The following is a 12234-nucleotide window of genomic DNA, read 5'->3' on the forward strand; positions in this document are numbered from 1 at the left end:
TGACTTTAAATGAACTGTTAAATCATTTTAGCTGACATAGTGAAATTTCATTATTCCAACCAGGGTGGCCACGATCTTTTTTTCAAAAATGTCATCTTTTTTTGTCCATTTTGTCTTTCGTCTCAGTTTTCGGACACCAACCAAATAAAATTTTCTTTTCTTCATAAAAAGATAGTGAACATATAGACGTTTCCAACATGGTATATTGAAGATATAACTAAAATAGTAATCAGGGTCTGTATGATCCTAACTGGCTAATTGTCCTTTTTTAACCGCAAAAGAAGGTACAGTTCCTACGGTTCCCTATGGTTCCAACAATTTGGACGGTTTCTTAAGTTTGTAAGATTCCAACGGTTTTTGTTGAATTTTATCCGTTTCCAACGGTTCGTAAGGTTCTTACGCTTCATACGATTCGTGTGATTCTTACGGTTCCTACGATTCCCACGACTTGTACGATTTCTACAGTTCGTACGGTTAGTACGGTTCTTACGGATCGTACGATTCCTACGGTTTGTACGTTTCATACAGTTCATACGGTACGTACGGTTCTTACGGTTCGTTCGTTTCCTATAGCTCGAAAGGTTTCTACAGTTCGTACGTTTCCAACGGTTGTGATGAATTTTATCCGTCTCCTATAGTTTGTACGGTTACGGTTGATTCAGTTCGTACGGTTTTTATGGATCGTACGGTTCTAATGGTTTGTACGATTCCAACGGTTGTTGTTGAATTTTATCCGTGTCCTACGATTCGTAGAGTTCTTAGTAATCCTACAGTTCGTACGTTTCTTACGGATTGTACGGTTCTCATGGTTCGTACGGTTCCTTCGGTTGTTGTTGAATTTAATCCGTTTCCTACGGTTCGAACGGTTCCTAGGGTTCCTACAGTTCATACGGTTCGTACGGTTCTTACGGATCGTACGGTTTCACGGTTCTTACGGTTCCTACAATTCTTACGATTCCTATGGTTTGTACGTTTCATACGGTTCTCAGGGTACGTACGCTCCCTACGGTTCGTACGGTTCCTACAGTTCGTATGGTTTCTACAGTTGTTCGGTGTTACGGTTGCTACGGTTCGTACGATTCCAACGGTTATTGTTGAATTTTATCTGTTTCCTACGGTTCGTACGGTTCTTAGTAATGCTGGAGTTCGTATGCTTCAAACGGTTCGTGCAGTACTTACGGTTCCTACGGTTCATTCGATTCCAGCGGTTCGTAAGATTCCGACGGTTGTTGTTGATTTTTTTTCCATTTCCTACGGTTCGTACGGTTCGTACAGCTTTCATGGATCATACGGTTCTTACGGTTTGTACGGTTCCTACGATTGCTGTTGAATTTTATCCGTTTTCAACGGTTCGTACATTTCTTTTTAGTCCTACAGTTCGTGCGGTTCTTAAGCTTCATACGGTTCGTACGGTTCTTACGGTTCGTTGGATTCCTACGGTCCGTAGGGTTCGTACGGTCAAAAAGTATTGCTAAAGTTCAATAAAGTACAAACTTCCTGTTTTATTAGGGCTTTGGTGCCTGTTTTAATAAAGCACTTAATGCACTTTTAAAACTAGCGTTCAAGACAAGTTGATAAACTTTGGAACATTTTATGTAGGCATGATAAAATTAAGTGACAGATGATATGACAATCGAGAAGAACGTATACATGCTGAAACTTGTTTATTTCTTCTTGAGATAGCATAACCTGTTTTGAAAGGATTAACACTCAAAATTAAAAAAATGGGCATTCAAATGATATAAATTGACACAGCCAAATTCATCTGAAAAATAAAAACAATTTTGTTGCATCCGCATTCAAATATCAAAACACTTGTTTTATTTGTCCATCATATATTTACGTCATCCAATGCAGAGTTAACAAAATTCTTTCCGAATAAACCGCCCTTGAAAATTTCTAGAAGACTACAGTCGACGGCTTCTCCTCAGCAAAAACGGAGTAATTGAGCTTCATCACAAGCGAAAATACTCATTCTAAGCTTTCGTCAGCCTCAACAAGTTTCAGATGATATAGTCAGAATGAAGACCACTAGCATTGGCCGATCATTGAAAATTACGATTCATTAAAAGCGTAACGCAGTTCTGATTAACCTAAGCAAAACATCCGAAGCACGTTTTATAGAATCGTTTGATCGCCTCCAATTGTAACAATAGGCATTATATTTATTTATTTATTAATTTATTTATTAAGTCAAACTTTGTAGACTACAATACTTATAGTTCGATATGCTGCATAATATAAATGAAAGGTTTTCTGAACCGTTAGTATACTATTTGCTGAAAATTTTGCCAAAAAACTGTTTTAACAATTACATTACCTACCAAAATATTCAAAATACAATCTTTTTTGAATTCACGACTCAGGCAGTGTATTTTACAATTTCTATAATTGTTTGCTAAAAGTTTTTTCACGCTTCATCAAATCGTCGTTTGACGATTTAAGAAATCGTTTGGTTATAGTCCTCATTTATGCGGATTATTATTTAGCTTTGAAGCCGGCCAGATGACAGAAAATGATCTATTCCAAAACAGTCTGAGATTATTTGATAACAATACCTACTTGTTATTTAAAAATAATTGACCATCCTCATAGTCAAAAGGAAACAAAACAAAAGGTTGCATGAATTCTTATTGCCAAGCAACAAATCGAAATGTTCTCATTTATTGCGATAAACTTCTCTTACTCAAAAATGGATAAATCCATCATGAGCGTGTATTCCTTTTGAAGAAACGTTTAACGGAGCTGTGATTCAAGGTCTCTTAAAACCATTTTAAAACTGTTTATTGAAATTGTTTTAATACAACATTTTTATAACCAGCATAAAACAATTTTAAAACAGTTTTAAAACTGCTTTAAGATTTTCAATATTTACTTACAAAACTCCATGTTGATCGTGAACTCAATCGAAATTACTGACGCTATCTTGCTGGAAATAATCTATATATATAAAAAGCAATTATCTGTATGTTTGTTTGTTTGTTTGTTTGTATGTTTGTTTGTTTGTTTGTTTGTTTGTTTGTTTGTTTGTCCTCAGCCGTCTTAAGAGCTAGAGATCTGAAATTTGGCATGGATGCTCATTAGGACCAGGAATGATGAAAAATGTTTTTAGATTTTTGGACGACCCCTTCTGAAGGGGGTTGTCCATACAAGACAAATATTGTTTTCACGTTATTGACGTTATTTTCCGTCAGATTGTGATGAAAATTTGCACATGAGTGTTTTGAGAGACGAACAATCGATTACAGTTATCAAATTCACTGATTAATATTTTTGCGATATTGGTGTTATTATACACCGGATTGTGATGAAAATTTGCACATGAGTGTTTTGAAAGACGAGCAATCGATTTCAAGTTTCGAATTGCGGATCAGAAGTCGGCTGAAGGAGTCGTCCATACCCAACTTTAATGTTTTTGCGATTTTGACGTTATTCTTCATTGGATTGAGATGAAAATTTCCGCATAGGAGTTTTGAGGAACGCTCTTTTGCTTTCAGGTTTCAAATCTTGACTCATGGGTCGGCAAAAGGGGTTATTATCTGATCACTGTTTTTACGATATTCTCTTGATTGAGCGTAGAATTGTAATGAAAATTGGCACATGGGAGTTTAACAGAAAAGATAATTGATTTCAGGTGTCAAGTTTTGAATCGTGGTCAAAAAAAAGGCCGTCCATGTTAGTTGCTCGCTGTTTTCGCGATATTGTCGTGATCATGCATCGGATTGAGATGAAAATGTTCAGATGAGGGTTATAAACTATGAGCAATTGACTCCAGGTAGCATGTTCCGTGTCAAGGGTCGGCGAAAGGGGCGTCTATATTCACTGATCACTGTTTTCAAGTTCCTGACGTTATTTTACATATGATTTGAAAAGAAAAAATGGCACAAGGGAGTTTTGAGGAACGTAAAATTGGTTTCAATTATCGAATTTCGGGCCATGGGACAGAAAAAGAGGGTTTCATTGAAAGTTCAGTATTTTGTGCAATAATTTTGTTGGAGGCAGTTAATTGATACCAATTTAAGTGTGAAGGTCAAGCAAAAGAGTCGTGCACACAAACAAATAGTACATGTTTCTGTCATAATGTCTAGATTTTGCAACCGATCGAGAAGAAAACACTCTAACATAAATTTTAATAAAAAGCCAATCAACCGTTTAATTTGAATTTCAAGTAATAGTAATAGTAGCGACTTTAAACTCTGTTGAACTCAAACTCATTTTGACGTACCAATGATTTAAAGCGAAACGAAGTTCGTACGGGATCAGCTAGTATTATAATACTAAAAGCTAAGCATATTTAACAAATTTGACAATGTTTGCGGTACTATTTCTTGTATAGGTAATGAATTTCAATGCAAAACAAAAATTTCATCATTTGAGCAAATGAATATGTTACTTAAATTATTATTTTTTAATTAAAAAAAAATCTGAAAATGTTTTCAGCCTTGATTTTCTTTGAGGCGCGCTTATGTTTTGATACTATTTCGTATATATTTCACTAGAAATCTGAGGTTGCAGGAAGTATCATGCTAAGATACATATATTGAAAATGAAAATGAAAATATTTTTAAAATAACTTAAATTCTTCACCAACCACTAAATGCTTGGGAGAGTAAGCGATAACATGAGAAAAAAAACACGCAAAAGAATGCTCCCACAGTAAAATTCCCATCAAATTCCATAACGTACATAGTTTTGAAAGAGCTCAAGAGAAGGCTTTCTCAAAGCTACGTCTATAAGGGCCAATAAAACTATTCTGATGGATGTTTTATTATAGCTTATAGAATAAGTTTAAAGCTAATTGTGCTAAAGCATAGAATGCGCTTTAAATTATAAAGTAGCTTTAGGTAATAGTCTTAAGCGAGCTGTGAAGGTTGGTATAAAACTTAAATTGTTACTTGGAATGGTAATAAAAATTTAAATTAAACTGTGTAGACCCCCGAGATTTTTTGAGCAATAAAAATTAAAATTCTGCGTATGAAATTTCTTCAAAAAGTAACTGTTTAACCTTGTTTTTATAACCGTTATCCTAGAAAAAATGACAAAAATCTATTCCAATCCGTCTTATCCCAATCATCGCGTAATGCTCAAAATGTCACTGTTCTTGTTAATTTGGGCAGGGTTCTCCGAAACTGATTATGCTAATTTGTTAAATTTAATTGATTCCCCATTGATCGGTTCGCCCCTACAAAGCTACAAAGCAGTTGTTACGATTCTAATTCCCAGAAGCTTCGAGCATCGATTATATCATAATTATGCGTGTTATTTCTGTTTGTGGTTATGTATATCGCTAATCATTCTCTCTGGGTGGACAACAACGACAGGATACGCATCAAGCAGCATGTCGCGATTGATTCGTTGATTTGTGAATTTCGAATATCCTGGAACCGTGACGTTCACCTTTGATGGTCGCCGATGATTTATGGCTTTCCTCTTCCCTGATTGGCTTTGTGGTTGAAGGAGGTTTAATCATTTTCTTAACCGCCTGTCATCGAATTATGCTCATAATATACGTTCATTTGAAAGGAATGTTAACACGAAGAGCTTCTTGAATAAAAATAATTCTTTCTAACAATATCGTACATTACAGGATACACCCTATACAATAACAAACAGAATTAACCATTGAATATGTTTTGCGGTCACTGTTATGAAGTACCTACCCCCTGAAGTTGGATCACTTTTTGGCTACCGGAAATTAAATTTCGCCGTACCAGAGCTAATCGATTCGGTACGATCGGTTGATTAGAATACCTTCTACGTATGCAGTGGCATCGTGATTCAACTTCATTCAATAAAAGCGAAACTAACATTCAGCGGAAATTAAACGGTCTGGTCTGGATTTTATGTTATTTCATTATCTGTGTGGGAGTTGTTGATTTGATTAGATTTGTTTGGATGATGCAAAACCACATGATTGCGTTTGGTGGAAATTTTATCAAATCGATTCTAAACAATTAGCTTAATTCAAATGTGCATTTTCGAAATAAATTCAAACAACCATGAAACACCAGAAATAAGAATTCATTCAGGCCCAAAGAAAAAATTGTCGTTCGGAAATAAACCACAAATCAACTGGTGTGGAACCATTTGACAAATTGGCTAGCTCATCTCAAAGGTCAAGATGCCAAAGTTTCCTCGAGAGCGACCGAAAATGTGCAACATATTGGATCAATTGGTTGCTCGATGTTGTTTCTTTTTTTTTTTTTCATTTTCTTCCTAGATCCTAAAGGTTTCATTTTTTTTTCGGGCTCCAGTTTCCATGCTAAAAGCAACACTGAAAAATGGCAATCATCTAATTGAAACTGGAGCGAGCATTCGAGAGATGAGTAGGTACGGTCTTTTTTCATTCTGGATCAACCCCTGTCATCGATGAGAGAGATGAAAAAAAAAAACCATTGACATGTCGTCCCGTCTGATCCCGAGGTGTGCTCGGAGATCTGACAGATAGTCAATTTTGGTGAGCAAAAAAGGACCAACCTTATGTGGATATGAAAGGACATGCACTGGTGGACATAAGTATTTGACTTATCTAGTGTTTTGTTCAAATTTTTGTTACTCTGTGTCATCGGAGAAAAGTAGGGCATTGGAATTTTTATGCTCTCAGATAGACTTTCTACAAAATTTATTGACTTAAAAAAATTTGAATATTTAACAATCTTTTGAGAGTTACTTGAAATTTAATGAAAAGCGATGAGTAAGCTTATGCCAAATACTTATGTTCATCATTGTACGTTTTTCGTATGTTGGTGCTGCAAATTTATGTCCAAGGATAGGAGCTTTTTTCCTGAAAAATTTACTGTGTCTTGTAACTAAGTGACTGGGTGGTGTTTTTGTGACTACATTTGTCTTACGTGTCGAAATTTTTTTTAACATTACTTATTCTCTCATAAAAAAAGAGAGCAGTCTTTCGACCGCCAAAGTATGTTAAAAATAAGCGTATACAAAGTGTCGGTGTGATACATTCAATGTCAAATCCTAGAAAAACCTAAGTTTGCACTTCATTCGTTGGGCCATCCAGGAATTTAAAATCGATGGATTCTAAGAAAATTCAAATTGAAGCCCATTGAACACTCCAGGGTCTTAGGAGTTTAACCTCTCACCCATCTATGAAAAAATAATTCCAACTAAAATTTACAGATCAAGAAATGAAATTTTACACAGTATTTGGAAATTTTTTAAACCCCAAATGGTGTCCAAAAATAAGTGTAGGTAAACAAATATTCCTAAAAGGCCCGAAGGATGGACTCGTCCAGTGGGTGAGGGGGGGGGGGTGTTCTTGTTGGGGGTTGGAAATTAAAATTTAGCTAGCAATAATAACAACACGGTTTCTCTGGTGGAATTACTTTATTTTAACAAAACTAGCATCGTAGCCTTTCATTTAAGCCAAAAACCAAAAAATTTCATCGAGGGGTCTAGAACAATTTTTTAAAAGATTTGATAGTGTTTTTTTAGGATTTTCTTTTATCAAAAACATGAATTATCCAAGTAATCCCAGTTATTTTGTTTCTTTGTGAGCATAAGGGGCTTGTGATATATCTCAGTTGGCAAGTCAGTTGCCTCCTGAGCCGATGTCCGTGAGTTCGAGCCCAAGAGTAAACATCGATCACATTTGTACCGGATAAGTTTTTCAATGACTGGCCGTAATTGTTTGTGTTCGTTTTTTTAAAAGACTATAATCGATACAAACAAAAAATTGTGAGCATAAGTATGTATGTGTATGTGTATGTGTGTTTGTATGTGTGCATGGTGCGGTCTTTCTTTAAACTTAGAAACTGTCAAGTAAGCAAACTAAAAGTTAGTCTGCTTATCTACTTAATTCTTTTATTCTTTTTTTTTTTTTCAAAATAATAGATATGAAAACGAATAGCTGGAGATTTATTAAAGTTTTTGTTTTTTAGAGGATTTCATTGTCCCTTATTACTCTTTTAGGTAAATCACTACATATAAAAACGCATAACCAGAAAAAAATTTTAATATTTTCCTCAGTTAGTTCGGCAGCATTTTGTGTACAATACCAAAAATGCACAATAAATAAGGAAATTGGTTTTCAAAACTATTTTTTTCTTTTACAAAGGCCATCACAAAAACTCGAAACAAATGTAAATTTTTCTGATACGAACCAAAATAAATCAGAATTAAAGTTTCAAATATATGGTATTCCCGATAAGTTAATAAAAATTCTTTCAAAATGATGTTCCTCATTCTGAACCAGAAATTAGCTTCAAAATAAATTTTAAGCATTCTAGTTCGATAATTTTATGTCAATATTTCTGAACACCAGAAAACGAATATGAATAAAAATTTCGAATAAATCCAGAAAGGATGATAGAAAAATTCCGCAGTATTTTCTTGAATTTGGAAAAAATATTAAATCACGTCCTTTTTCTCTACCTTTTTGAATTGATCAAAAGTCTAAAAACAGAGTTTTTATTATCTTTTTACTAAAACCTCTAGATGGTCTAGTTTGCGACATTCAACTTTTGTTTCCGATACCAAATACTTCCTTTGTTTGCAATGGAATTTGAATATTTGCATATTGGAATTCCTCGTCTACTTCACGGAGTTTTTTCATCATGAAAACAGTATAAACATACACAGGAAGTTCTGTGTCAAAAAACAGATTCTTTGAAGAAATTTCAGCGCTAGATTTCGACAGCTTAAAAACAGTTGAAATTTCATAAAATGTTAGCAAAAATATGAATTTTATAACCGAAAACACTTAACCCTTCGTTTCATGATTTATTATTTTTCCTTAAAAATTATTTTAAACAGTTGGAAATTATGTGTATATCAAGAAAAAATTCTGTATATCAAGAAATTTTTGCATTGTTACAAATTTGTAACTTTATGAAACGAAAGGTTAAATAATTGAGAACCTATCCATCCATTAATTTAATGTATGTTTCTTGTTCCTGATTGCTTATTAATAAAAAAATTGAATATTTTTAGCTATGTTCAACAGTTTTGTCAAGAAAGTGCATAAATTTTCTAAATGATTCTTACCAATTTTCAAAAGTTTATTTAAAAAAAACAAAAGCTGATAGAAAATAAATTATATTGCATACTTGAATTCCGGGAAAAAGGTAGTTTTTATTTGTGAACTTATTTAGGGACAATGAAATCTCATTGTAAAGACGAGGTAGGATTTAAGAGTGTCAAGATTAGAGTTTCAACACAAAAGGTATATTGCATTGCAAGACGAATTTTTTCAATTAAAATTAATGTCAATTCATGTGTCATAAACTAAAATATCTCAAGACTAGAGTGATACGGAACTTAAATCCGCCGGAGGCGAGCCAATTTTCTACCATGCTAAGTAACACTTATTTTAGAATACCTTATGGGATAAAATAATGTCTTGTTACTACGGTAAATTCATTTCTTGAACTGAATTTTGACTCGGAAAAATCTCCATGGGGAGGAGAGGGCTTACATCTTTTTTTTTTAAATAATTTTTGAAAATAGTTAAAATTCATTTGAGAAATTATTGCATTTTTTAAAGAAACCTTAACAACTTAAAAAAGTCTTTAAACAAATTATCAACTATCCTTTAAACCGCAAGTACTTTCAACTTCTGCGAAAAAAGTTATAGAAGATTTCTCTTTGTTAAACATCAAATCGTTTTGCAGGATTTAACAAATTTGTTCGATGTAATTTTTTCGAACTTTCTTCGGTTATGTTTATTTATAATCGTACTGATACGTTTTCAAAATTTTTAAAAACTTTAGAATTTAACTTTTTAAGATCGCTTTTCATTATCTTCATTGAAATATTATTCCTTGATTGATGGAAATATAATAAACTAATTCAATTTTTTTTTTGTATACTTGTTAGTTTATCAGTTATCAATTATTGATTCCACTTAAAACTCATCTCAACATAGATTTAAAACTAAAAAATATTATATCACCAAAACAAGAGGTAACAGACAAAATCTAACAAAAAATGAGAGTTCGGGTCGCCAAAAACTATCAAATTTCTAAAACATAGGCTTCAAATTGCTGTTTCCGTGAGTAATCGTTAAAATAAGTTTTTACATTGTTAAGATGTTTTATAGTAAAAATTTCTTCTTAAATTGTTAAAAAAAACTAACGTTTTTCATCTCATTGAAGCAAAATGGGAAGATGACCCAATACAATGTAGTTAGTATAGATTCTAAATTATGCCAACAAAGCCAACAAATGGGTTCCACTATGGTAAGGAAAGGTACTTGAGTACAAAATATGTTTTTACGATTTTTATAGACCCTTACACTAAGGTTGCCAGATTGCCCAGTTTTATCCGGATTTGCCCGGATATTTAATACAAAAATTGGGAAAATTCCGGCCCGATTTTTAAACAAAAAAGCCCAGATTTTGCCCATATTTATTCACTTCCTTTGGCGAATCAAACAAAAAAAAATTGTGTTATAAATTTATTTTATTTATGCCTCCAAAACGAAATTTTTAGAGCAAACAAAAAAAAAACAAATTGTGCTATACATTTAATAATTATGCCTTTAAAATGAAATTTTTAGAGCATGTTTTATAAAAATAATCATGAAAGGTTTATTGAAAGCCTAAAATAAGATTTGAATTCTGCCGTTGAGTTTTGATAAACAATTTTTTTTTCAATTTTTAATCTTGATTTGATCTTGACTTCTGGGTTTTGACAAAAAATTTCCGGATATTGCCCAAATTGTTTATCGTCAATTTTGAAATCAAATGCCCGGATTTCGCCAGGTTTGTATATAAAATTGCCCAAATTTGTCCCAACCTTACCTTACACTTTACAGTTTGGAGAGGCCAAAAATGGAGGGGGGGATCATATATATTTGGTTGTAAATTTCAAAATCTTATCAACCAAAATGGAACTAAATTTGATGTAAGAAGATTACCAAAAAGGCAATTTTTTTTTCATATTGTACACAAATCGAAAACTCTTATTAAACAAATGGAGAAAAATTTGGCATGTGACGTTTTCAGATACTTTAAATATTTCTTTGAGGTTTCTTTGAGTTCATGAGCCCAGAATAAAATATCAGATCTTCTACACAAATTTAGACATCAAGTTTCAAAAAAGTTTTAAGTCATCTTTGTTTTACAATTCGAATCTCCAGCTGCTAGCGGTTGGTTTGTAATTAAGTTGTCATTTGATTTCAAATTATACCCCAAACAATAAAAAATTGAAAAATCTAAATATAATTATTCACTCAACTAATAACCTAAAAATCTAATAAGAAAAGCATAGTTTCTACATTTTGTCCTTTCCCAGACCCCCAATATTCTTATAGACGGCGACGAAATATTCAGAACTTTAAATTTAAAATTACAATACATGCGCTCGAAAGTTAAAAATGAGTCACTTTATTATCTTTTATTATTTAAAATCATCTTCCTTAAATTGATCATAATTTTGTTAACTAATGGGCAATGTTATCTAAATTGATATATGTTTCGTGCTTTCAATGTTTACAACAAATCTGGTAATTTCTTATTTTTATTTCTATCAGTTCCACATTGATCATTCGAGAAATCGTTCACTATCTAACCTGTACATTGTCAGTTTAAGCTTTCAAAGATGAATTGAACATAATGTTTTTATGAACCTTTCCATTGAAAATGATGGAAAAAACATTAAAGTAGGATGATCAGATGATATGAAATTATTTTAAAATTAGGTTTCAATTTCTAGACCGCTGCATAAAATGACTTTTTGCTCCCATATGTTTTTTCGATGCCTTTTGGGTCGCCAAGCATCAGTGCAAAATTTGAGCCGGTTTGGTTGATTCCAGAATTAGCGCAACGCATTTCAATTTTGCATGGGAATTTGTATGGAAGAAGAAATTTTTGCACATAAAATCATCCAGAAAAAGTTTGAAATGAAGTCTATCTTTGATTTTTAGTTTTGACTATTCTTAACCCTTCATTTCAAGATTTTTTATTTTTCCTTAAAAATAATTTTTAACAGTGGAAAATGATGAGAACATCAAGAAAAAAAATTAAAATAAAAAAAGATTTTTCACTTTTTCCATACTTTAATTGTTGCAAATTTGTTACTTTATGAAAGAAGGGTTAAGCTTCTTTTTTTTTTGCTAAAATAACAAACAGCTAAGAATTTAATGAAAAAAGTTATAACCATTTCAAAATAAAAAATCTGAATCAATTGAAAATATAAAAAATAGCAGACTTTGCTCGTAGAGCCTTTAATAATTTCATGAAATGTTTTTGCAAATGTTATACAAATCAATAAATT

Source organism: Uranotaenia lowii, chromosome 3 (genome assembly GCF_029784155.1).
Source record: "Uranotaenia lowii strain MFRU-FL chromosome 3, ASM2978415v1, whole genome shotgun sequence".
Taxonomy (NCBI): domain Eukaryota; kingdom Metazoa; phylum Arthropoda; class Insecta; order Diptera; family Culicidae; genus Uranotaenia; species Uranotaenia lowii.